Source organism: Rissa tridactyla, unplaced genomic scaffold (genome assembly GCF_028500815.1).
Source record: "Rissa tridactyla isolate bRisTri1 unplaced genomic scaffold, bRisTri1.patW.cur.20221130 scaffold_29, whole genome shotgun sequence".
NCBI lineage: Eukaryota > Metazoa > Chordata > Aves > Charadriiformes > Laridae > Rissa > Rissa tridactyla.
The window spans coordinates 689,786-712,158 of NW_026529507.1; positions in this window are offsets into that span (position 1 = coordinate 689,786).

Sequence of the window (22,373 nt, forward strand, 5' to 3'; positions counted from 1 at the left end):
AGAAAAGATCATTTTTATCAGATGCATTTTGAAATCTTCCTACTTCATTACACTATGAAACCTCTCCAATTAGCTGTACAAGTCTTGAAGAAAATTACAAAAAGAGAAGCTTGTTAAGGCTTTCTGTCTTTTAATGAGCCCCATGGGGTATTTGCTGCTGAGTCCACAGACCTCAGATACTGAGAGAAGGTTGAACAGAGTGCTCAAGAAATCAGAAGTCAAACTCCAAGTACCTGGAAGCATTAATGAGCCCCACTGAGGGCCATTCCTGACAAAGCCTCCCCAGGGACTCGTTAGAGCAGATAATTGGAGGCTGTGATTGCAGGTGGGCAAAGGCAGAGTGCAGGTGGCTGTAATGCTGAAGAAACCCTTGGTTGGTTTGATGCAGCAGAAAGGCCAAGCCCTCAGCCCCAGGCCCTGGCAAGGCAGATCCTGTCCCTCACTTGTGGCCCAGGGCTCTTCCTGGGGCAGAGGGATGTGAGGGGGAGCAATGCCAAGTGCAGGAAAATTCTGTGACACCTCCTGGCCTCCCAGAGAAGGGGCGAGGAGGAAGCAGAGTCCTGAGGCTCAAAACAATCACAGACTCATGGAATCATCTATGTTGGAAAGGATCTTTAACATCATTGTGTCCAACTGTAAACCCAACCCTGCCAGGTCCACCACTAAACCACATCCCTGTGTGCCGCATCTTGTGGCGCTGCGCTCTCCCGCTTCTGCCCCTCCCCAGCTCCTGCTCAAGCCATAACCATCAGTGGGAGGTATGATGAGTGTCACCTGGACTTTGGGGGATGGCTGGCAACACAGCCAACACACTGTCTGGAGTGGGGGCCTAGATATTTTGTTCCCATGCGAATATGACTGTAGGTCAATTCTCTTACTCTATAAATAGTGGACAGCCCAAGAGTGCTTGGAGCTCTCCTGCACGGCAGTGGGCTGCACGCCAGGATCTCCCCTTGAGCAGGGATGTTCGCTTAAGGTTCTCCTCCTAGACGTCGAGAGATTCCTTGCCACAACAGATTCTCGGTAGGTGATTAATAGAACGTTAAACTGTGAAATCTTAGCTAAGTGATAGAAAGGATTGATTGCACATATATAATCCTTTAGACATAAACCGTTAACCAAGGCTGGGACTAGCATTGGATCCAGCCTCAGGCAGACTCCTCTCCGAGAAGGAGTTTAGAAAGCAAGTTGAGCCTCATGACTCAACGGGAGGGTCTCCCTGGCAGCTTGTCCGACCCTGTCCTCTATGCAATAAAGAATCAAGTGTACCTTGTCATCACATCCCATAAAACACTGTCGCGTTCACTACTAATTTTGTTAAATCACTGTTTGTATATTAATAAATATTTCACTCTTCACGCCCAGGCATCTTAGCTTTGTTGGACGCCCTACCAGTGAGCCCAGAAACCTCAACCCATGGAAGAGAAATCCCAAGAGATTTCACTGCTCAGAAAGTAAAAGCTGGAAGAAGCCTTGGGACCATTAGTGTGGATGTCCCACCACCTATGTTAGAGTCCAGAAAGTTTCCAAGATGAAGAGACCACACAGGCTCCAAACACAGCCACAAGCCTCATTTTGGCCTACAAAGGTATTCAGAAGGAAATGACTTCACAAACACAGACCCCAGTCATGAGCCTGCTGCTGGATAATCATGTGCCCAAGCAGCAGTGATCCCACAAGCGACCTCTAGCTGCTGGTGTGTTCCATACATGCTGGCGTGTCCCATACTGTGTCTTGCATTCATACGGATGCTGCTGGCATGTCCCATACTTGGGGCCTCACAAGAACCAAGCCTGGTCTTCAACCTGCTGGCCTAAGGGGTGCTCTGGAACACAGGGCTTCAAACACCCACGAGCTTGCTCATGGTCTCTCAGGTCCTCAGGCAGCAGCAGCCTCACAACTGGCATTCAGGCCATTTGCCTGCTGCGGGGCTATCAAGGACTCAGGCAGAAGTGACCTCCAAATCAATATCTGCCTGCTTCTGGCCTATCAGAGATTGTGGCAGCACTGACCTCATAACCAACATCCACACCACGTGCCTGCTGCTGGCCTGTCAGGTACTCATGGAGAAATGACCTCGTAGGCACTGAACCCAGCCTTGAGCCGGGGGTTGGCCTGCCACCAGGTTCCTGCCGTTATAGCAGCGGTGACCTCACAATCAACACGCCAGGCCTTGGCCTGCTGCTGGCCTGTTGGGTTCTCAGGCAGAAGGGACCTCACAAGCATCTACCCTAGATGTTGCTGGACTGCCATGTCCTCACAGAATCATGTAGATTGAAAGGGATCTTTGGAGATCGTCTAGTTCATTCCTGCTGCCCTAGAGGGAGTCAGCCAGAGCAGGTCACTTAAGAAGATGTCCAGGCTGGTTTTTAGTATCTCCACGACAGGACACTCCACAGCCTCTCAGGGCAGCCTGGGCCAGGGTTGTGTGTTCTTGATGCCAAAACCTGTTTTCTTGAGTTCAGTTGGAATTTCTTAGTTTTGAGGATTGGGGCTTAGCGCATAAGCCCTGTGTGGGGACGATGAGGGACATGGGCTTCTTCAACCTGGTGAACCTCCTCCAGCGAGGGTCACCAACCAAAAGGAATAACCTCACTCCAAGTATGGGCGAGAGATGGATGGGATATGACAGATATAAACACATGGAAGGATTAGGCTGAAGAGATTATCAGCCTGCCGAAAGACCAGGGCATTCTTCCAACTGCCTGAAGCTCAAAGCAGCACCTGGGTACTTTAGAGGGATGTGACTGAGCGAGGAGTAAGGGGATGGGAAACCGGAGAGCAATGGGAAGGCCGTCCTTGCTGCCCCATTAACGGTCCAATGGCCCCACCGTGCTGGAACCACATGGGACAGGTGTGCTCAAGGGTGGGGAGACACCTCCCTGGCAAAGTACCCCAGCAGCCCTCAGGGCTCTGTCCCCCTCAGCCCTCCTGTTTTGGTGGCCTCCCGCAGTGCCAGGGGCACAGATGGTCTGTGTCCCCTCAGTGCCAGCCCCTCTCCCCAGGCCAGCACAAGAGTCCTGCTCCAGGCACAGAGCAGCCTGCCCAGAGTGGGGGCCTGCAGGAAGAGGTTTGTCCTTCCCATGGATTCCTCCCTGCAGGCACAGAAATGCTCCCTTGCTCTTCTCCCTGGTCACCCTTTCTCCCCAGAAAGCCTTTCCCCAGGTGAGTGTGTCCAGGCTGGCCTGGCTGGACATTCCTGGTTCCCACCCCATGTTTCCTGCAGGGACCTGAGCTGGCGGTGCTGCTCTGCAGAGGGAGGGGGCTGTGGTGCCCTGGGGCCATGGGGTGACCCTGCACTCGCCATGCTGGTCAAGGTGGGGAGCAGCCCCAGCCAGAAAGGGATCACTGCTGCTGAGTCCCCTTCCATCTTCCCTGATTGCTCAGTAGACAAGGACAGGGCTTGGCAGGACAATGGGGTGTCTTTAGTGTCACAAAGGGCAGGGAAGGGCTGCCCTAGATCGGTCCCACAGGGTCTCCAGGACAGTGGGCTGAACCATTGTCTAGTCTTTTGTCCCTTTGGCCTGCTGGCTCCTGGCATTGCAGGGGCCTTGTTAGCCCATGGGCTCTTTAGGTTCACCTTTCCTTCAAGGACACTCCACCTTGGATGGTCACTCATTTGATGAGGTGCCACTCACTGCTCACCCAGACTCGCATACTTTTCCGGGAGATCCCATGAGCTCTCCTGGCAACTCCAAGTTCCTCTCCAGGATAGCGGTGGCCATCACCCATACCACAAGCGGGACAGTACCAGGAAGAACAATCGAAGGCCATGTGCACTCTGCTTGGACATGTGCCACCAAGAAGGGAGCTCTCTTCGTCCAGCCCTTGGTCCCTAACAGATCCCCCTGCAACTCTGACCCTGTCCCCCTGAGTCTGTGGAGAACCCCAGAACACCATGAGGACTTTTCATGGAACAATTCCTTGGGTATGCTCCTGATAGCAGCTTTGGGAGAGGCATCCAGCCTTCTGGCCCTGCCTTTCACACCTTTCATCAGTAGATGACAACTCATTGTATGAGGGTGCCACCTGGGCAGGAGCCACCTCCTCATGAGATGCTCCAAAATCTATGCCCTCTGGAAAGTCCGTAATCTCTTCAAGGGTTCCTGGAGGTTTGGTTTCCCTGGTCGAGCTCACTGTGTGATCAGCACTACCCGCTTAGTCCATGTAGTGTCAGTCGCGTGATGTGTGGAGGGGATATCCAGTGTAGCACAGGCAACTGCTGTGCCAGGAGGAGCCGTGCTTGCCCATCAACAACTTCTGAAGTGGCTCAAACCCCCTCATACGCTGTCAGGATCTCTTTTTCGGTTGGGGTGCTGAGGGCTTCCGATCCTCAATACCCTCATCTCCAAAGCCTAGAGGTTGACCTCAGGTTTCTCCCGATGATTTCTGCCAGAGGCTCCAGGTGAGACCACGTGCCCCAGCTGCACTGTAGAGACCATTACGCACGGCTGGTCCTGTCTGGACAGACCCAAAAGCTATCACACAAGCTATCTCCTGTTTGATCTGCTCAAAGGGTTGTTGTTGCTCAAGGCCGCACTCAGAATAGATCTTCTTTCAGGTTACTCCATAGAGAGGGCTCACAAGCTGATTACAACCTGGAATATGCATTCTCCAGCATCCCACAAGGCCTAAGAAAGCTTGTGCTTCCTTCTTCTTAGCTGGTGGAGACATAATTGCAATCTTGTTGACCGCATCCGTAGGGACATGATAGCATCCATCCTGCCATTTTATTCCCAAGAACTGAATCTTCTCTGCAAGTCCCTTGACCTTGCTTCTTGTATGGCAAAACCAGCTTTCAGAAGAATCTGAATTGCTCTTTTCCCCTTTTCAAACACTTCTGCTTTGTTGCCCCACATGATGAGATCATGGATGTATTGTACATGTTCAGGGCTATCAGGCTCTTCCAGTGCAGTTTGGATTAGTCCATGGCAAACTGTAGGATAGTCGATTACAGAATCACAGAATGGTAGGGGTTGGAAGGGACCTCTGGAGATCACGTAGTTCAACCCCCCTGCCGGAGCAGGTTCATCTAGAGCACGTTGCACAGGAATGCGTCCAGGCGGGTTTTGAATGTCTCCAGAGAAGGAGAGTCCACCACGTCTCTGGGCAGCCTGTTCCAGTGCTCTGCCACCCTCAAAGTCAAGAAGTTCCTCCTCATGTTTGGATGGAACTTCTTATGTTCAAGTACCTCTTGTCCTGTCACTGGGGGCATTCCAGGTGCATTGGACACCACGTGAAAGCAAACTGTGGCCTGCACCCTGCTGCCAAAGGGATTGAAAAAGAAGAATGCATTGGCAATGTCAGATGTAGCACACCACTTGGCTGCCTTTGGCACCAGTTCATATTGGAACTTCCACCAGAAGGTTCAAGCAAGTCGGGGGGCTAAGGCATCTTCTGTGTGAGGGGAACATTATCAGGGCTTTGGAAGAAGGTGGGTGAACTGTTGGAATCTCACAGGCTCTGGCAAATCCCCAAGGGACAGGGGACAGGGCGTAGCTATCTCCATTGATGAAGTGCATCAAAGGTTTTCAGAGCCACCTCCACATTTGATTTTCCACCTATAACCAGTGCTTCTGACTTTCTGCTTCACCGGTCCCCAGGGACAGGAATCTTGTCCGGTCGTTCCCTCCATGGTGTCTCCAGTGATGGGCATCAGTGGGGCCTGGTAACACCCTCACCATCTTGGGGTTTGCTGCTGAGTTTTACTTCTCTAGAGGCTTGCCCAGTGTTTGAGGGTCTACAGGATCTTGGCCGGAGAGGACTCATTTCCATACAAAATGCCATAACCAGCCAAGTCTCTGTGCATAGACTTCCCGGATTCCTCAGTTCTTCTGTGCTTAATTAGAGAGTTCTCAGATGAATACATTTCAATACTAAACAACCATAAGAAAGGATTGCTTCCTTCTTATTTTGTTCTTTATTTTTTCTTCTTACACATGAAATGATGCCAGCAATCTCCAGTTCATATTGGTCCTGAATTTCTGCTAATGGAGCCTCAAGACCCTTTAAGGCAAGACCCTTTATTGCAAACACTCCGTGGACAGGCTTTGTCTCAATCTCACCATGTCTCTCACCTGGCAACCAGGACTGACAGCAGCCTGTTCAAACCTGAGCTTTCTCCACTCCAGTCCGTAGCTGCGTGTTTCCACTCCTTGGCACCGGTTCCCACCTGCTTTACCTTGAAAACGAGCTGACACAGAACGGTGTTTCCTAATGGCCAACAAAGGAAATCAAAGGCAGGCAGAGTTCAATACAGAGAAGACATTCCTCAGATGTATGTCAAGTCCCCATTCCCTGCCCTGAAGTTCACTTTCCATTCTGGATGGCCTTAGACCAATAGAAAACACATTTTCCTGTCAAGCACAGATCCCAGACTGTGTTCCGAGGACAAGTTTATTTTAATATATTTCACATCTATATCTCCTATCTAAAAGAGGCTGGGATCAATGAAGGTTGGATACGTTGGATAGATCCTGCCTTTATCTCTTTGCAGTCAAGCAATGGTCCCACCTGCTAGCACTTCCCTCCTATCGTCCCTTTATTTGAGATGGCCAAATCTTTATGGGGCGTACAATGGCATAATACCATGGCCATCCAAGTGCCAAACCGTAACCGGTGTACATGTTCCCTGAGTTCATCCAGGCACCGTCTCCTTCAGGCACCCAGAAATGCAGTGCGAGAGAACATGCTTTGGGACATGTTCCTCATCTAAAGGGAAGCTAAGCAGCCTTTAGCTCCCCACCTCCTTCTCTGGACCCTTTTGAAAGATGCATGCAGCATTTACTTTTTGCCAGATGTCAGGGAGTCCCGCCAGTCTCCAGGACCTTTCCAAGATGATGGAGAGTGGCCTCACTGTGACATTCTCTTACTTTCCAGCACCTCTGGATGTACCCCGTCCATTCCCATGTACTGGTAGTGGTTGAGTTTGCTCCAGTAGATCCTGATTTCATTCCTATCCGCCATTGGCTGTTCTTGTCCAGAGTCTTGCCTCGAGGCACAAAGCCCTGAGAGACCTTGCTGGGGAAGTCTGAGGCAAAAAAGGCATAGAGTATCTCGGAACTCTCTCTCCCTACTCTAACTCAATACAGCAGTGTCCAACTAATATCTTTGTTTTCTTCTGTAAGAATTCCTGAAGTTGGAAATCTCGTTATGATTCCCCTGAATTTACTTTCAGGTTTCAAACTGAGTTTTGATACAGGCCAATGTTCTCCTTGGAGGATGCTGTCCTTGAAGACCAGCTGTACAGAGCTTTGCGCCACCTTCAATGCTCCTGACCATTGGATCCCCACGAAAACTCCTCAGCGTCGGCCAAAGGCAAAAGGACCTCTGAGGTCCAGCGTCTGCAGTCTTCTGTTCTGCTTCCTCACTCCCCTGGAGTGCTGGGACCCCACTACTTCAGGGTTACGACAGCCAATATTCACGTCTCTGACCAGCTCTTCCTGCATTGCAGGTATCACATCAAGGTTGGCATTATTTTTGTTGGCCCATCTGGCAGCTGTGCTAAGACGTTGTCCTAAGACACTCCAGAAACCACCTGGACTGTACGTGCTGCTGTGCTCCTCTTTCAGAAGCTGCCAGTATCATGGCAGTCCCCAGCGAGACCCAGGCTCGTACAGCCAGACGCTTCCCTGGGATCCTTCAGAAAGACTATACCCTCTTCCTCATCCTGACTGTGGGTTCCTTATCTCCCACCACGACAGGACACTTCTACTGGCCTCTCCTCTCACCCTCCCCCACAAAGGCTCACCAAACTCTTCACCTGCCCCAAGGAGTTGCGCCATACATCCAGTTAACGGCTTCACTTTCAGGAAACCCCACTCCTGATCCTTCCAGCCTGTCTCTCCTGAAAAGCCTGTAGCCATCCATTGCAGCACCCCAAGCTGTGTGCCTTGTCCCACCATGCCTTGGCAGTTCCTCTGTCAAAGTCAAAAAGCACAGGCTCTCTCTCAACTTGTCTCTTCCCCTGGCTGAGAGTTTTGGTGCACATCTGGGCTGTGGCACCTCAGGTGTAGCTCCAGGCCAAGCTCGGACGTCTCTTAAAGGAAACCTGGTACCAAGCATTGAAGACCTTCTGTGTGCAAAGGCTTTGCTTCACGGCAGAGACACGGTCAAGTGGACGGCACCTGGAAGCTTAAAGCTGAAATTGGATGTTGATGGTGAGCAAAGCCTGCTGTCTGCAAGAACAGAGAGAAACAGGGCTGGGAAGGGCGGCCCTGGCAAGAAAGAAGGTTTTTGTCAGTGGTGTCTCTGCAGCCCTCAAGGGCCTTTGACAAAGGTGAAGGTGATCTCCATGAATGACAAGGTGCTGCTGACAGGTCCCCCACGAGATTTTTTGGCCTGTTCCTTGACTGTATTATGAAGAGGGCGAGTAAATGTTGGGCATGAGAAAAAACAGCAGTTTGAGAGTGCAACACATGAGTGGAGACCCTGGTGTGGTGTGTCTTGTGTTCTAAACTGCCTCACATCTACTGCATGGAGAAGGGAGAGACCTTGCCCCACTGCAGTGGCAATCAGTCACTTGTGTTATGAAAATTTGCAAGTGGCCCGTGCTGACCGAGCAGAGAGGCTAGGACACAAAGTACAGAGGTGCAAGTGTAAATATTTAGTCATGCGCATGAGGTGTCCGAGCTCAATTGGGGTACCTCAAATGCGGTTAAACACAGGGTTCTTATGCCATTCAAGCATTCAGGTACCTTATTATTTGACTAATGACTAACTAACACACACACGGAGTACCAATTCCTAATCACAGTAAAACTGCACAAAGTAGCTATATCTCTGCAGCTCCATCAGCCATCAGCCTTCTCGCGGCTTGTCTATTGATCCAGACGTCCCCGGAGTTGGTCTATTGCTAATTACTTGTCTGTGATGCTGGACACTGGGAGAGTTTCAAAGGTGTGTAAGAGGGACGAGGATACTGGCATTATCTTGGTTCTCCAGGGGTATCTTTTATCCTTCATGGACAGCTGAATGATTCTGAGAAGTCCTTATTTTGAGGGCAGGGCTGTTCTTCTGCTCCTTGTGATGAGCTGACCTCCTTTAACTCACTTACCCAAGCATGATAAATCAGTACACAATGGGAGCTAGCTAGCTATATATCTTAAGAAAGTTAATTCATTCTCATACGATAAAGACTGATGGGCATAAGAGTTAGGGAGGTAGATTTTGATAACCTTGGATCAGAGGATGTCTGTGGCCAGGTGGGTCCTGCAGAGAGCTTTTTGGTGGTCAAGGATCACCTCTTCGTCATCCAGAATGGTCCATGCCAACATGCAGGAAGTCATGCCAAGGTGGCAGGAGGCTGGCATGCATGAGAAAAGAGCTCTGACTAACATCAAGCCTGAAGAGGAAGCACAGAGAAGGTGGAAGCTGGCTGCCTTCCAGCCTCCAGGGTTCCGTGGTTCTGTGCTGGAGAGGGCCATTTGTTTGTGTGTGTGTGTGCTTGTCTGTGCATGGGGGAACTGGAGGGATGAGGGAATCCCGAGGCCAGCTTCTAGAGAGATGGAGGGTCTGAGACCAGCTCCTGGAGGGACCTGTGCTGTCTGTGTATCTATAGAGGTACACATCTAACACTAACGCTAACTAGCATGCAAACAGCCCCATCCTCATTGCCCTTTCTCCACAGACTGTGGATTGTCTTGGTCTGGAGTCTTCCCAAGGTCCCTTCCAGGATGAGAGACTGTGCATTTCTTTCCACCACGGGTCTTACCTTCATGATGAGGGGGAGAGCACTCACGTTGCCCATGACCACAGAAGTAAGCAGACATAACGTTGGTCCACTCCGCTGGGGGTTTTTTGTCCCACTCAAGGCATTGACTCAATGCTGCTCATTGGGTATCTCCAAACCGCTTTCATCATATCCTGAGTTGAACTTTCGGTTTTCCTTTTTCCTCTTTCCCCTTCCCAAGTTCTTTTCTTTAACCATTGTCGTAGATTCCTCTACGAACAGCCCAGCTTCTCTTTCCCCACAGGCCCTACATTTGCTTGCTTTGTGCCCTCTCTACGGGGCACAAAGATGTTTCTAACATAGCTGTTGTGACAATTCCTCTGCTGGACAGTACAAAATTAGGAATGTCTTTAATTCCCTGTAGTGCCCTGCAACTCCTCGTGCTGTTATCTTGTGCTGATGCATCACCACAACCATGGTGAGCTGCCTGCACGCAAACATGAAGAACGAACAAAATGGATCTTCAGTCCAGGGGGACCTTGGGAAATTCTGGGACTCAGCCAGAAGAAACTGCTTAAGTTTTACAAAGAGAAGTGGCCAGTCCTGCATCAGGGGGAAGAAAAACACCGTATTACAGTGCCAGGTGGGATGTGACAGGATGAGCAGTGACCCTGAGGAGAAGGGCCCACGCATTATGAGGGACACCACATGAGCCAGTGGCGCATGCTGACCATGAACGAGGCCAGCTGCACACAGGGATGGATTAGGAGGAGAGGGCTACCCAGACAGCTTGACTTTTCATGCCCTTTCAGTGAGCCGTGGTGTGGCCACACCTGGACGTGTCTGTCCCTCTGTGGGAATTCCTGCTGTAGACAGGTGGGGAGGAACGGGAGAGTGCCCAGAGGAGGTCTGCACATGGCCTCTGCTTGAGGCCCCAGACCCCATCCTTCTGACCTCTGCCATCCCAGCACAACCCCAGGAACATGCTGTCCCTGGAGAAACACCAGCCTCTCCAGACAGCTCCAGATTCCCCTCCCACAGGATGGGTGGCCTTTATGTCATCTGTGTGAAGGGCTGGGGTACGTCCCTCAGTTAAACCCACGATCTTACCTCTCACCAGACACCGACTGGTGACTCCTAAATCCAGTCCAATATCTCTACAATGTTACAAACGGACAGTCAGCTTTTTATTCCTGGACACATGGAGGAGGAAGAAGACCTTCAGGGGTGAATTTCCTCAGGCATGTTTGGAGAAAGACCCCAGCATTAAAGCACTGCACCAGGGAGATCTTGCTTTGTTAACAGAGACTCTGTGAAAGAGGCCAGCTCTGAGCCACTGTGAAATACATTTTTAGAAGGGAACCAGGTGAAACTAAGACGTAAATGTCTCAGGTGTAGTGACACAAGTGAAACCTTTGTGTAGGAGCATAAAAACCATAAATGACAATATCAACAGCAATGATGAGAAATGTAATCATTAAAAACACAAAGCCAATAACAAAACACACAAAAAAGCAGATGGAATCAAATAGTGCGGGAGTCATTTGTGGAGAGAGGTGGAATATTTCCCCTCTTGAAAAAAATCCATGAAATCAGATACCTAATGGCCTCCTTGAGCTCCTGGTTCCTCATGCTGTAGATGAGGAGGTTCACGGCTGGAGGCACCACGGAGTACAGCACAGCCACCACCAGGTCGAGAACTGGGGAGGAGATGGAGGGGGGCTTCAGGTAGGCAAACATGGCAGTGCTGACAAACAGGGAGACGACGGCCAGGTGAGGGAGGCAGGTGGAAAAGGCTTTGTGCCGTCCCTGCTCAGAGGGGATCCTCAGAACGGCCCTGAAGATCTGCACGTAGGACAGCACGATGAAAACAAAGCACCCGAAAATTAAACAGGCACTGACCACAAGAAGCCCAACTTCCCTGAGGTAGGAGTGTGAGCAGGAGAGCTTGAGGATCTGGGGGATTTCACAGAAGAACTGGTCCAGGGCATTGCCCTGGCAGAGGGGCAGGGAAAATGTATTGGCCGTGTGCAGCACAGCGTAGAGGAAAACAAAGCCCCAGGCAGCTGCTGCCGTGTGGACACAAGCTCTGCTGCCCAGGAGGGTCCCGTAGTGCAGGGGTTTGCAGATGGCAACGTAGCGGTCGTAGGCCATAATGGTGAGAAGACAATACTCTGCTGTGAGAAAGAAGACGAAGAACAAGAGCTGTGCAGCACATCCAGCATAGGAGATGGCCCTGGTGTCCGAGAGAGAATTGGCCATGGCTTTGGGAAGAGTGGTGGAGATGGAGCCCAGGTCAAGGAGGGAGAGGTTGAGGAGGAAGAAGTACATGGGGGTGTGGAGACGGTGGTCACAGGCGATGGTGGTGATGATGAGGCCGTTGCCCAGGAGGGCAGCCAGGTAGATGCCCAGGAAGGTCCAGAAGTGCAAGAGCTGCAGCTCCCGCGTGTCTGCGAATGCCAGGAGGAGGAACTGGGTGATGAAGCTGCCATTCGACATTTTCTTCCCCTGGGCTTGGAGACCTGTGAATGGAAAGAAAAGCAGTGAGAAATTAGGGAAGATTTCTCTCAAACTAAAGTATTCAATTGGTCTTAGAAACCCACCAAACTGGCTCTCGCCTTTCAGGAAGACCTTTTGCAGGTCCTTTTTGTACACTCTGGTTGGTGCTGGCTGATAGTCCACCAGAGAGCTGAGATCTCTGCAGGATTCAGTCCTGCCCTACAGCCATGGGTAAAAAGGAACACGGGGTGATCTCAGATGAAATCCACTCCTGGCATCAAAGGGCTTTTCAGCATTGTCACCCGACTGCAGGGCAGAGCTCAGGGCACCTTGTTGTTGGTGTTGTTCTGTTGTAGTTTCCCCACCACACCTGAGGAGTGTTTTTAAGGCAGAAATCCCTGGCATTTCTGCTGTGCTGCAAGTGAAACCTTGTGGGTCCTACGAGCCAAGGGGACTGTCCCTCAGTGCAGAGCGAGGACAGCGAGTTTGTCCATTGGAATTGCTCTCAGCTGCCCTGTGCTGCTGCCTCTTTGAGCTGGAGGATGATCCCAAGCAGACATTCCCCTGAGAAGAACCTGGACACTGCTGAGAGCAGAGGAGTCCCATTTACAAGCGCAGTTCTCCCAGCCCCTCACCTGAGCTCACTGGACCCGAGGAGGATCTCAGCTCTCCCCTCCCAGCCAGGGACACAGGGGGCTCACTGCAGCTGCCTACATTCAGCCCTCCAGCTGGATTTACGTGGCCTTGGCACTGACATGTCTACTCCGTGGGGCTGCTAGACGACACAGGGATGCCACGGGAGAGCTGAGCCCTTCTGGAGGGCAGCGTGCAGCCAAGCAGGACACTCCTGGGAAAGAATCAACTATCCTAAAGATGGAGTATCCTGCCCACAGGGCCGGCTTGCTCTCAGCCCCACACACTGCAGTCCCCAGAGCCCAAAACATAAGTGGATTTGGATGCTTGTCCTCCCTGGATACACCGGCATGACCGGACATGCAGCATCAGTGTCTGAGCTGCACCCGAATCCTCACGCCCCACCACAGTGAAAAGAAGGGAAAGAACAAGGGCAGAAGGGGCAAAAGGGGAACATACCAAAGTTCTCCTGCCAAGAGAGTCAGGACAGGGAGACACAGTCAGACACTCAAGGATTTCTCCTCTTTGGTGGTTGGGCTGCTGGGAAGGACACTCAGGACTTAATACCCAGGATATTCAGGGGTGGAGGACTCTACTGTGTGGGGAGAGGAGACCACGGAATGTCTCCAGGGAAGGCACCTGCACTGCAGGGGATGGCAGGGAGGGCCTGGAATCCCCTCTCCCATGACCTTTCCTGCAGCAGCTCCCTTTCACTCTCTGCCCATGTCTCTGCCACCCGGAGCTGTCTCTGCCTGGGGCTGTGTCATTGTCCCCAGGTCTCCTCCCTTTCAGTGCTCAGAGAACCCACCACACCTGCTGTGTGCTCAGCTCTGCCCTCAGGGCAAGTGCCTGCAAGCGCTAACAAGCAGCTTAGAAAAGTTCCTGCTAGAACCAGGGTATCATTGCCTTCTCCAGAACGGAGAAGTAAAATCCTCTCTCTCACAACCCATCCAGCAAAGAAGGAGTGGAAAACTCCAAGCAGGGACCCTCTTTCTTTCAGGTAAATGCTGCCTCTCTGTATTTCTCCAAAAGGACCCTCTGCAAATGTCCTGGGGGTGATCTGGAGCTGGGAGGAAACACGACCCATGCAGCACCCTCACGACTGCACAAGGCCCTGCCATGACACGACTGGGGTCACTCCTTCCACCCACAGCTTCTCCCCGCAGCGCCATGGGGAGCTCCCTGGGCAGGCTGAGAGCTGACCCTGGCAGGCAGCAGAGTCCCTGGCCCAGCACACAGTTCCCTGGGACACGGGGACCCTGCTCTGAAGGACAGCCCTGAGCACCCCTGCACGCACACCCACCTTCACAGCCCGGCAGCCGTCCCTGGGAGAAGGCAGCCGACATGCCCTGTGCCTTTGGTGATGTGGTAGGGGTGTCCTGCTCTCGAGCACATCCTTCTCAACACCGACGGAGCCTTGAGAGCCTTCCTGACAGATCACATTAGCCATGGGCTATGCCAGCTTTAGGAGACTGCTCCAGGGAGCCTCTCTGCATTATACTGCAGCAGAGACACAGCATGCCCTGTCCCTCTGACGGTGCAGCAGGGAAGCCCTGCTCCACACGTTGTCCTTCTCCTCGAAACTAGAGAAACTGTGAGAGTTGTACTTGCAGATCCCGTAGGCTGGGGGTTGTTCCAGCTTCTGGAGATGCCTCCAGCAGCTGCAGATTCAATGCCCTGCAGCCAGAGACTGTGCAAAGGCTGTGAGGATTTCTCCCAGTGAGCTCTCAGCACTCTCCCACCCCAGGCTGCCTTTAAGATCCGCTGGCCTCACACGTCTCCCCTCGTTACCTGCAGGCAGTGCCCTCAGCCCTGCTGCCCTTTGCAGAGGAGCTGCTCCTGGGCAGAGCTGTCTCTCTGCAGCGCTGCCCGCTTGCCACGAGCTCCCTCCATGCCAGGAGCCCAGCCCAGCCCAGACGCAGAGGACCAGCCCGAGACATCACTTTCTCTGCCTCCTCGGGGCTCCCTGGAGGTGTCCCTGTGCCTCCAGGGGAACCTGCTGGGAAAGAGACTGAAGTAATACTGTGTGGTCTCTCTTGCACCTCTGGAGAGACGCTTCTTTCCAGCCGGGTAATTTCTGCTATCAGAGAGCTGCGCACGAGAAAGGTCTTGTTCCTTCTGGTATGAGACAGGAAGCCTGGACAGTGCCAGATCTCCTTTGCCCCCGCTGAGCGAAGGCAGTCGGCTTCGTCAATTGAGGCATCTCCTCCTTGGTTTGTAGTCCTGGGTGTGAAGTGGACTCAGCTCTCACTTAGGGCTGCCACAATCCCACAGGAGGGGGGATTCCTCTTGCCTCTCTTCAGGTGGGCACAAAATAGGCACCTGCTGCATGGGAGCTGCTGGTCTCAGCTCCCAGTGTCATTCCTGGAGATGGAGGCCAGCAGTGAGCTCTTCAGACTCAAACACCTACTGACATTTCAGGTCTCAGACGTGGTCCAAGATACGTGCCGGTAACTGCAAGATCTAACGGAGCAGTTCATGGAGACAGGGCAGTATCTGCTGCCACCATCTTTGAGATTCACGAGGAATTCCTTTGGCCACCAGCACGTGCCCACATTTTGGACAACTGAACTTTTCCCTACTCTTTCAACCCAGGGCAGGCTTCTGAGGTAGACAGGGGACCAGATGTACTCATTGCCATTGACATCATCCATCTTCTCCATCAGCCGTGTATACTAGATCCCCACTGACTGTAACGGCAGATGTCTCATGGACAACCCCACATCACCTAACCTAATTCAGGGCAGCTACTCAATGGCCATGGACAGGCCTGTTGTGCTACAGGAGGTGCCAGGGCTCTCCAGCACAACTGCAGGTGGCCGGCAGGGACTGCACAGGACCTACGGGAAAGGCATCGCCTTCAGAGTGGGTGCGAGACACACACTCCAGATGCCATGACTGATAGGATCAGTTTCTGTTGGCCGGCAACTGAATCCCACGAGGGCAATGAGGCAGGGTCTGACCCACCTCCATCCAGTCGATGCAGAGCAGTTCAGGAACAGGAAGCACATCACACTGGGATCTCCACTCATTTGCCTATTTAAGCAACACAAGGAAGTCTCAGGAACTTGCTTCAGGAACAGTTAAAGAAGAAACAAAGAGAATGAGTGGCCACTGCTGGAATTTAGTAACAGCAGGTGTAGATGAATCTGAGATTCTCTGTGTCCTTCTTGCCTTGGTCTCCTCCAGCAAGCTCTCCCAGGCCTTTGTGCCTTGAGGCAGGACTCTGGAGGGAAAAAAAACAGTGGTGAATTTGGATAGAGTCAGGAGTTACTTGAGCAAACACAATCCTTACCAGTCTATGGGACTGGAGGGGTGGCATCCGAGGGAGCTGAGAGGGCAGGACGATGCCACAGTAAAGCCACTCTCCATCATCATTGAAAGGATCTGGAGTTTGCGGGAACTCCCTAACAACTGGCAGCACCCAAATGCTGCAGGCACTTTCTGCTGTGACCCTGCTTTGCGTAGAATGTTGGTCTATAGAAATCTTGCAAGGTCACTTCCAGCCTGAACGGAAAGTTCCCAGAACAGGCCAATGTCTGCCACCCTGAGACCTGGAATCTGCACTCTGCTCTTCGTCCTCACTCCCTCGGGAGCTGAGACTCCACTCTTTCTTTGCTACTAGAGCCAAGGCTGACAAGGATGACACAGGTTTTCTGATCCAGATGAGCATCACCTTGGTTGGCCCATCTGGCAGCTGTGCTAAAAAGCTGAGGCAAAGAGCCTCCAGACACCTAAAGGAGCATTTGCACTGTGCTCTCCTGGGAATGTCAGGGGGTGCTGGGCTGACTTTTGGCTGCCAGGTGCCCACCCAGCTTCACTCCCGCTCCCCCTCCTTCTCCACTCGCCTTGCTGTCTGCAGGGCTGTTTCTCTCCATGTGTCTCACTCCTCTCTCTTACAGTGACTGCACACTGCTGTTTAGCCTTGCTTCAATATGCTATCACAGAGGTGCCACGAGAATTGCTTACTGGCTCAGCTTTGGGCAGTGGCATGTCCCCTTTGGAGCCAGCTGAAAGTCGCTCTCTCTCACATGGAGTCACCTCTTGATCCCTTTTCTCCTAAGCCACCTCTGCAGCCCCCTCACCCCTACCAAAACCTAGCCATGTCAACGCAATACACAGGGTCATTGATGTCCCCGGTAAGACGTTACGTCGTTGGTGAGCCCAAGACTTCCTCAGGTTGGTTAAATAAGAGTTGGTCCCCTTCCTCTCCTTCATTATAGGTTCTTTGTGTCAGAGCAGAGATGTGCTGGACCTCAGTCGTGGCACCAGGGCCAAGCTCAGGCGTGCAACAAAGCCAGCTGTTACCAAGTGCCCAAGTACCGTGCAGGCAAAAGGTTTGCGTCAGAGCATGCTGGGGGGGATGGCAGATGGCAATGTAAAGGGGAAAGGAGGAGATCAATCCCTGCTCTCCTCAGGACGAGAGAGAAGCAGGGCTGGACTCTGCAGCCCCGGCAGGAGAGGGCTTTGCTGTCTGCGGGGTCTCTGCAGCCCCAGAGGGCCTGTGGTGCAGGTGAAGCTGATCTCCAGGCAGGACAAGGGGCTTTTGCAAGTGTCCTTGGCTATGGGTATCCTGAGATCCAGGAACACTGTGCAAATCATTGCTCTGTTCCTTGACTGCATCATCAAAGGGATGACTGAGGGATGTGGGAGAAGCACTCCCTGCATCTACTGGATTGAGATGGGACAGCACTTGCCTCACTGCAGTTGCTTGAAGGAAAGCACTGACCGCCTCAGAAGGTCTCTTGGGGTCTCTTACACGGCTGCTCTGAATGGGGATGATGTTCGCGCAAGTCCTGTGCTGTCCCTGCCGGCTGCACGCAGTTGTGCTGGAGAGCCCTGGCACCTCAGGCAGCTCCACAGGATGGAGTTAACCTTGAAATTGGGCAGCTGCCCTGAATTAGGTTGGGCATTGTAGGGGTGCCAGTGAGAACCCAGCCCTAACTGCCAATGGAGATCTGGTAAAGACAGCTGGTGGAGAAGAGAGAGAGACGTAGCTCTTCAGATGGCAATGACTCCATTTGCTCAGAGGAATAGCTCTACAGGCTGCCCTGTACATAGTGAGCAGGAACAGGCTTCATTGTCCTAAAGGTGGCCATCTGCTGTCACTTCAGCTGCCCAAAGCAATGCCCCAAGAGCCTCCAAAATGATGGCCCCAGATGCTGCCCTGTCCCTCTGAACTGCTCCATCAAAGTTTAGAGATACCTGCACATGTCTTGGGCCACCTCTGGCACTTCAAATGTGCACTGTGGTTTGCAGGGGTAGAGGAGATTCCTCCCTTTCATTGTCTGGGTGTCCTGTCTCATAGGTGGAAAAGAAGAGGTCATTCTGGGACCTAACTCTGCCTCTGATAGGGGAAATGATACTGCCAGAAAGGAATGTCCCCCCCCAACAGCTGAGGGAGGAAACATCAGTCATGACTTCAGCTTGTTTCACAGCAGGTTCCCCTGGCGCCTCAGGGACATCTTTGATGGAGCCACAGATCCAGATACGTTTGCTGGCCCTGATGTACTAGGCCACTTTTGTGATTTTGCCCCAAGGCTGGAGCTCTCCTGCAGTGTAACCATGACGCTCATGCTCTCAGCTTTGGAAACGTGCTGTTTAGATCCAGTCTTCCCCTTCCTGGTCACACCGGCATCTTGTGTGTGCATCAGAGCTTCCATGGCCACCGAATTAATTCGCATCAGGTGCAGGAATGCTTTACATGTGCCCTTATACAGCCCTGACCATATCAAGAATCCTTCAGTACTCCTTCAGGAGTTTGTTTGATTTCCCAAGGAGTATCAGTACCTATTAAAAAAAATATAAACATACATATGTCCAATGCAGCAGTCTGCATCTCTGTCAGAAGCCTTGAAGCAGTGTCCAGGGGAGCAGGGCTTGAGGTGTGAGCATCCCGTGAGTTGACGGATCCCCTTTCCCAGCAGATGGGGTCAGGGCTTGGCTGTCCTGCTTGGTGACACACATCAAGGGCTTTCACAACCGCGTTCCACGTTTGATTTTCCACCTCGAAGCAGCACCTCTGACTTCCTGCTTCACCAGCCTCCAAGGACTCTGGGAAGCTCTTGGAGGTTTGCTGCTGACTTTTACTTGTCTTGAGGCTTGTTCAGTCTTTCAGGATCTGCAGTTCAGGCACTTGGCACCAGAGGGCTCATTAACATGCAAAACGCCCTAACAAGTCAAGTCTCTCTGGGCATATTTTTCCTTAAAGTCTTCAATTCTCATGTGCTTAATTAGAGAAGTTGCAGGAATGTAATCAAAGTGAAATAATATGATTACTAAACAACAAGAAGAAAGGGTTTCTTTTTTCTTTTTCCTACTTTATTTTTCTGCTTATACATGAATGGAAATCAGCAGTCTCTACATGATACTGATCCTGAGCGTCTGCTAATGCAGTCTGAACAGATATGAAAATCAAGACCCTTTGTGTTCCACAACCTATGGCCAGTCTTCATCCTGCCCCCAACCCAGCATTTCTCTCATCAGCCCCCTGGGACTTACAGCAGCCCTGTTCCAATCTGAGCTTCCTCCACTGAAGCTGCGCGGTTCAGCCCATTGGCACCGGTTCCCACCTGGGTTACTTGGAGAACGAGCAGCACACGGACACAGAAGGGTGTTTGTCACTTGCCAACAAATGGAAACAAAGGAATGCATAGTTCAGTAAAAAAATGAGACATTCCTCAGCTATGTGTAAAGTCCACATTACCCCCACCGAAATCTGCTTCCTACAGCGGCTAACCTTAGACCAACAGAAAACATAATTTTTGTTAAATCACAGATCCCAAGACTTCCCAAAAGATTCCCTGTCCTGGACTTTCTTTCTTTGTCCATAATTGTTCTTTGCACGCAGTGAGGCTTACACTCACGTCACGAGCTCCCTCGATTCGCAGAGAGAAGCAAAGAGACAAAGAAAATCAAATGGTCTTTTGAATACACAAATCTGCCTAAAGGGGGCCCTGAGCAGCAACAAGCTTTTGGACAAATCATGGAATTGGCCACTTGCTCTCGCTTGGAACACTCAAGATGTGGCTTGGACTCTAAAAATGACTGGCTGGATCCTAAAAATGCTTGTTTAGAGCTTGACAATGGGTCTTTGAATCTTAAAATGGGATTTGGAACTTGTAAATGAGGGTTTGTACCTAAAAATGAGGCTTTGGGTTCAAATGCATGATAATTTGTTCCCTAAAAGAGGAGTTTGGACCATAAAAATTAGTGTTTTGACATCCAAGATGCATCTTGGACCCTAAAACTGACTGGCTTAATCTTAAAAATGCCGTTTTGGAGCCTGAAATAGAAGCTTTGGAAACAAAAAATGCGTTTTTGTGCTCTTGAAAGGAGACTTCACAAAACACAGCTGAGCCTGGGGGCCCCTCTCCAGCCCCCAGTGGGGTCGACAGTGTCCCCTGGTCTCACTGTGACACGGAGGTGGACAAAACTGATGCTGCCGTGGAACCAGCCCAGCAAGCGGCCGCTGTCCCCACAGCCCTGGGCATAGGGCACCTGTGGGGACAGGGAGGGGGACAAGAGACCTGGAGGGACAGAGACAGGGCTGGGGACAGTGGTGTGGCCAGGACACCTGTGGGGACAGCGATGGGGACATGGCACCTACAGGGATGACACTGGGGTCAGGGATAGGGTCAGCTGCAGGTTGTACACCTGCCCCTCCTCTGCGCTCCCACACGGGGAAGTCAGGGGCTGAATCTGGCACGTGTGTCCCCCTCCCCGCAGTGTCCCCACACCCCAAGGTGCTCTCCCCATCTCCTCAGTGTGTCCCCCAAACCTGTGAGCAGCAGAAGGGTCCACGACACCTCCGTGCTGGTGACGACCGCCTGTCTGACGCGGATGGAGGAGGGGAAGCTGATGCAGAAGATGTGCTGGACGTCGGCTGGATCGAACACCTCCAGGGTGTCGCTCTGCTTCTGCTCCGTCAGCATGCAGGCGTGGGGGGGCTCCCCACGGGGACCCACTGTCACTGTGGGGAGGAGGGGACGGTCAGCCAGCATGGCGGTGGCAGGGGGGGAAGGGGGAGTGAGGGGTCGGCATACATCCCTGACGCCGTGGGAGAGGGCCTGGCAGGAGCAGGCGTGACGGCCAGAGTCACGGAGCAAGAGGTGGGTCCTGCTGTAACCCAGGAGGAAGAGGTGCTGCTGGGCAAGCGCCAGCTTGTGGTAGCCATGAGAGGGGGGAGACAGGATGGAGGCCATCAGTGCTCGCTGCCAGCCGCGGCCCAGGCTCTGCAGGTACGGCCCCTTGGTGTCTGGAGGGGGGGATGCCGAGACATTGCCACTGGCTGTGGGACAAAGTGCCACCACCCCCACGCCCCCGTGGCAACGGCCGACTCCCAGTTGAGGATGGCGGCCCTCTTGCAGGGCCAGGCACTGGCTGGGGAGAGGGGTGCGGAGGGGAGGCAGCGGCACGTCGGGTCCAGGCTCAGCAGGTCGGGCAGCGTCAGGAAGGAGATGATGAGCAGCAGCTGTGGGGAGAGGGGGGCGGAGAGCATCAACTCTGGGCACCCCCGCCTTTGAGGGGGAGGCCCCAGCACCGCCATCTCCCCCTGCTCAACGCACCGTCTCGGGGACGTGTCCCCCCCTCCTCACAAGCCTTCAGGCTGCCACAGGGTCAGTTGGGCTGGAGGGAGGGGAGTGGGTGAGGTGATGGCGGGCGGCCCCACAGCCAGCATCACCCTCCTCCTCCTGGGTGCTCAGGCTGCACAGCAGCAGCACCCGCCCTTCCCCTGAGGTGATGCTGCCTCCGATTGGTCCCCTCGGCTGTCACTCTGCCCTGGGTTGGGGCCTGCCCTGCCTGGAGGCGGCTCCTGATTGGCTCCCAGGTGGTCAGGCTGCCCAGGCGCAGGTCACCTGAGGTGGTGCACTCTCTGATTGGCTGCCTGGGCTGTCACTCTGCCCAGGATCTTTTCTTTCATTGGCTCTACTTCTGCCTTGCTCCTCCCATCAACTGATGGGTCAGACGCTTATCAATCATCTATGTGCTGCTCGAACTCCAGCTGTGATTGGTGGAGCCCACATGCCCCGCCCCCACATGGTGCCAAGGGTTGTTTTTGACTCCTGCCACCTTCCCTGCAGGCCTTGAAGATTGATTGGTTGTTTACACATCAATCGTGTGCCTTGCCCCCGCCTCCTCAAAGGCGATTGGCCCTTTGGGGCAGATAGGCGGGACAGAGAGGGGAGGGCGGACGTTGCCAGGCGACAAGCTGCACCTTTGGGTTCAGACCCTCAGGTTGGAACTGTGGGCCCTGAAGAAATGTTCTGTGTCGGAAAAGATGGTTTTGAGTCCCAAAACTGAGGATTTCAGCCTTAAACATGGGGCGTTGGAAATGAAATGGAAGCTTTGAACCCTGAAATCAGGTTTTGTGCCCTCAAATGACGTTTTTCTACCAAAACCTGAGGCTTTACACCCTAAAAATGGGGCTTGGGAGGCTCAAAATGAGGTTTTCGGCCTTCCAAATTGTGGACTGAATCCTAAAAAGGGAGATTTCCTCCCTGAAAATGAGGTATTGCCAGCTAAAAATGAGGATTTGGTCCTGGAAATGAAGTTTGGATTCTGAAAATGA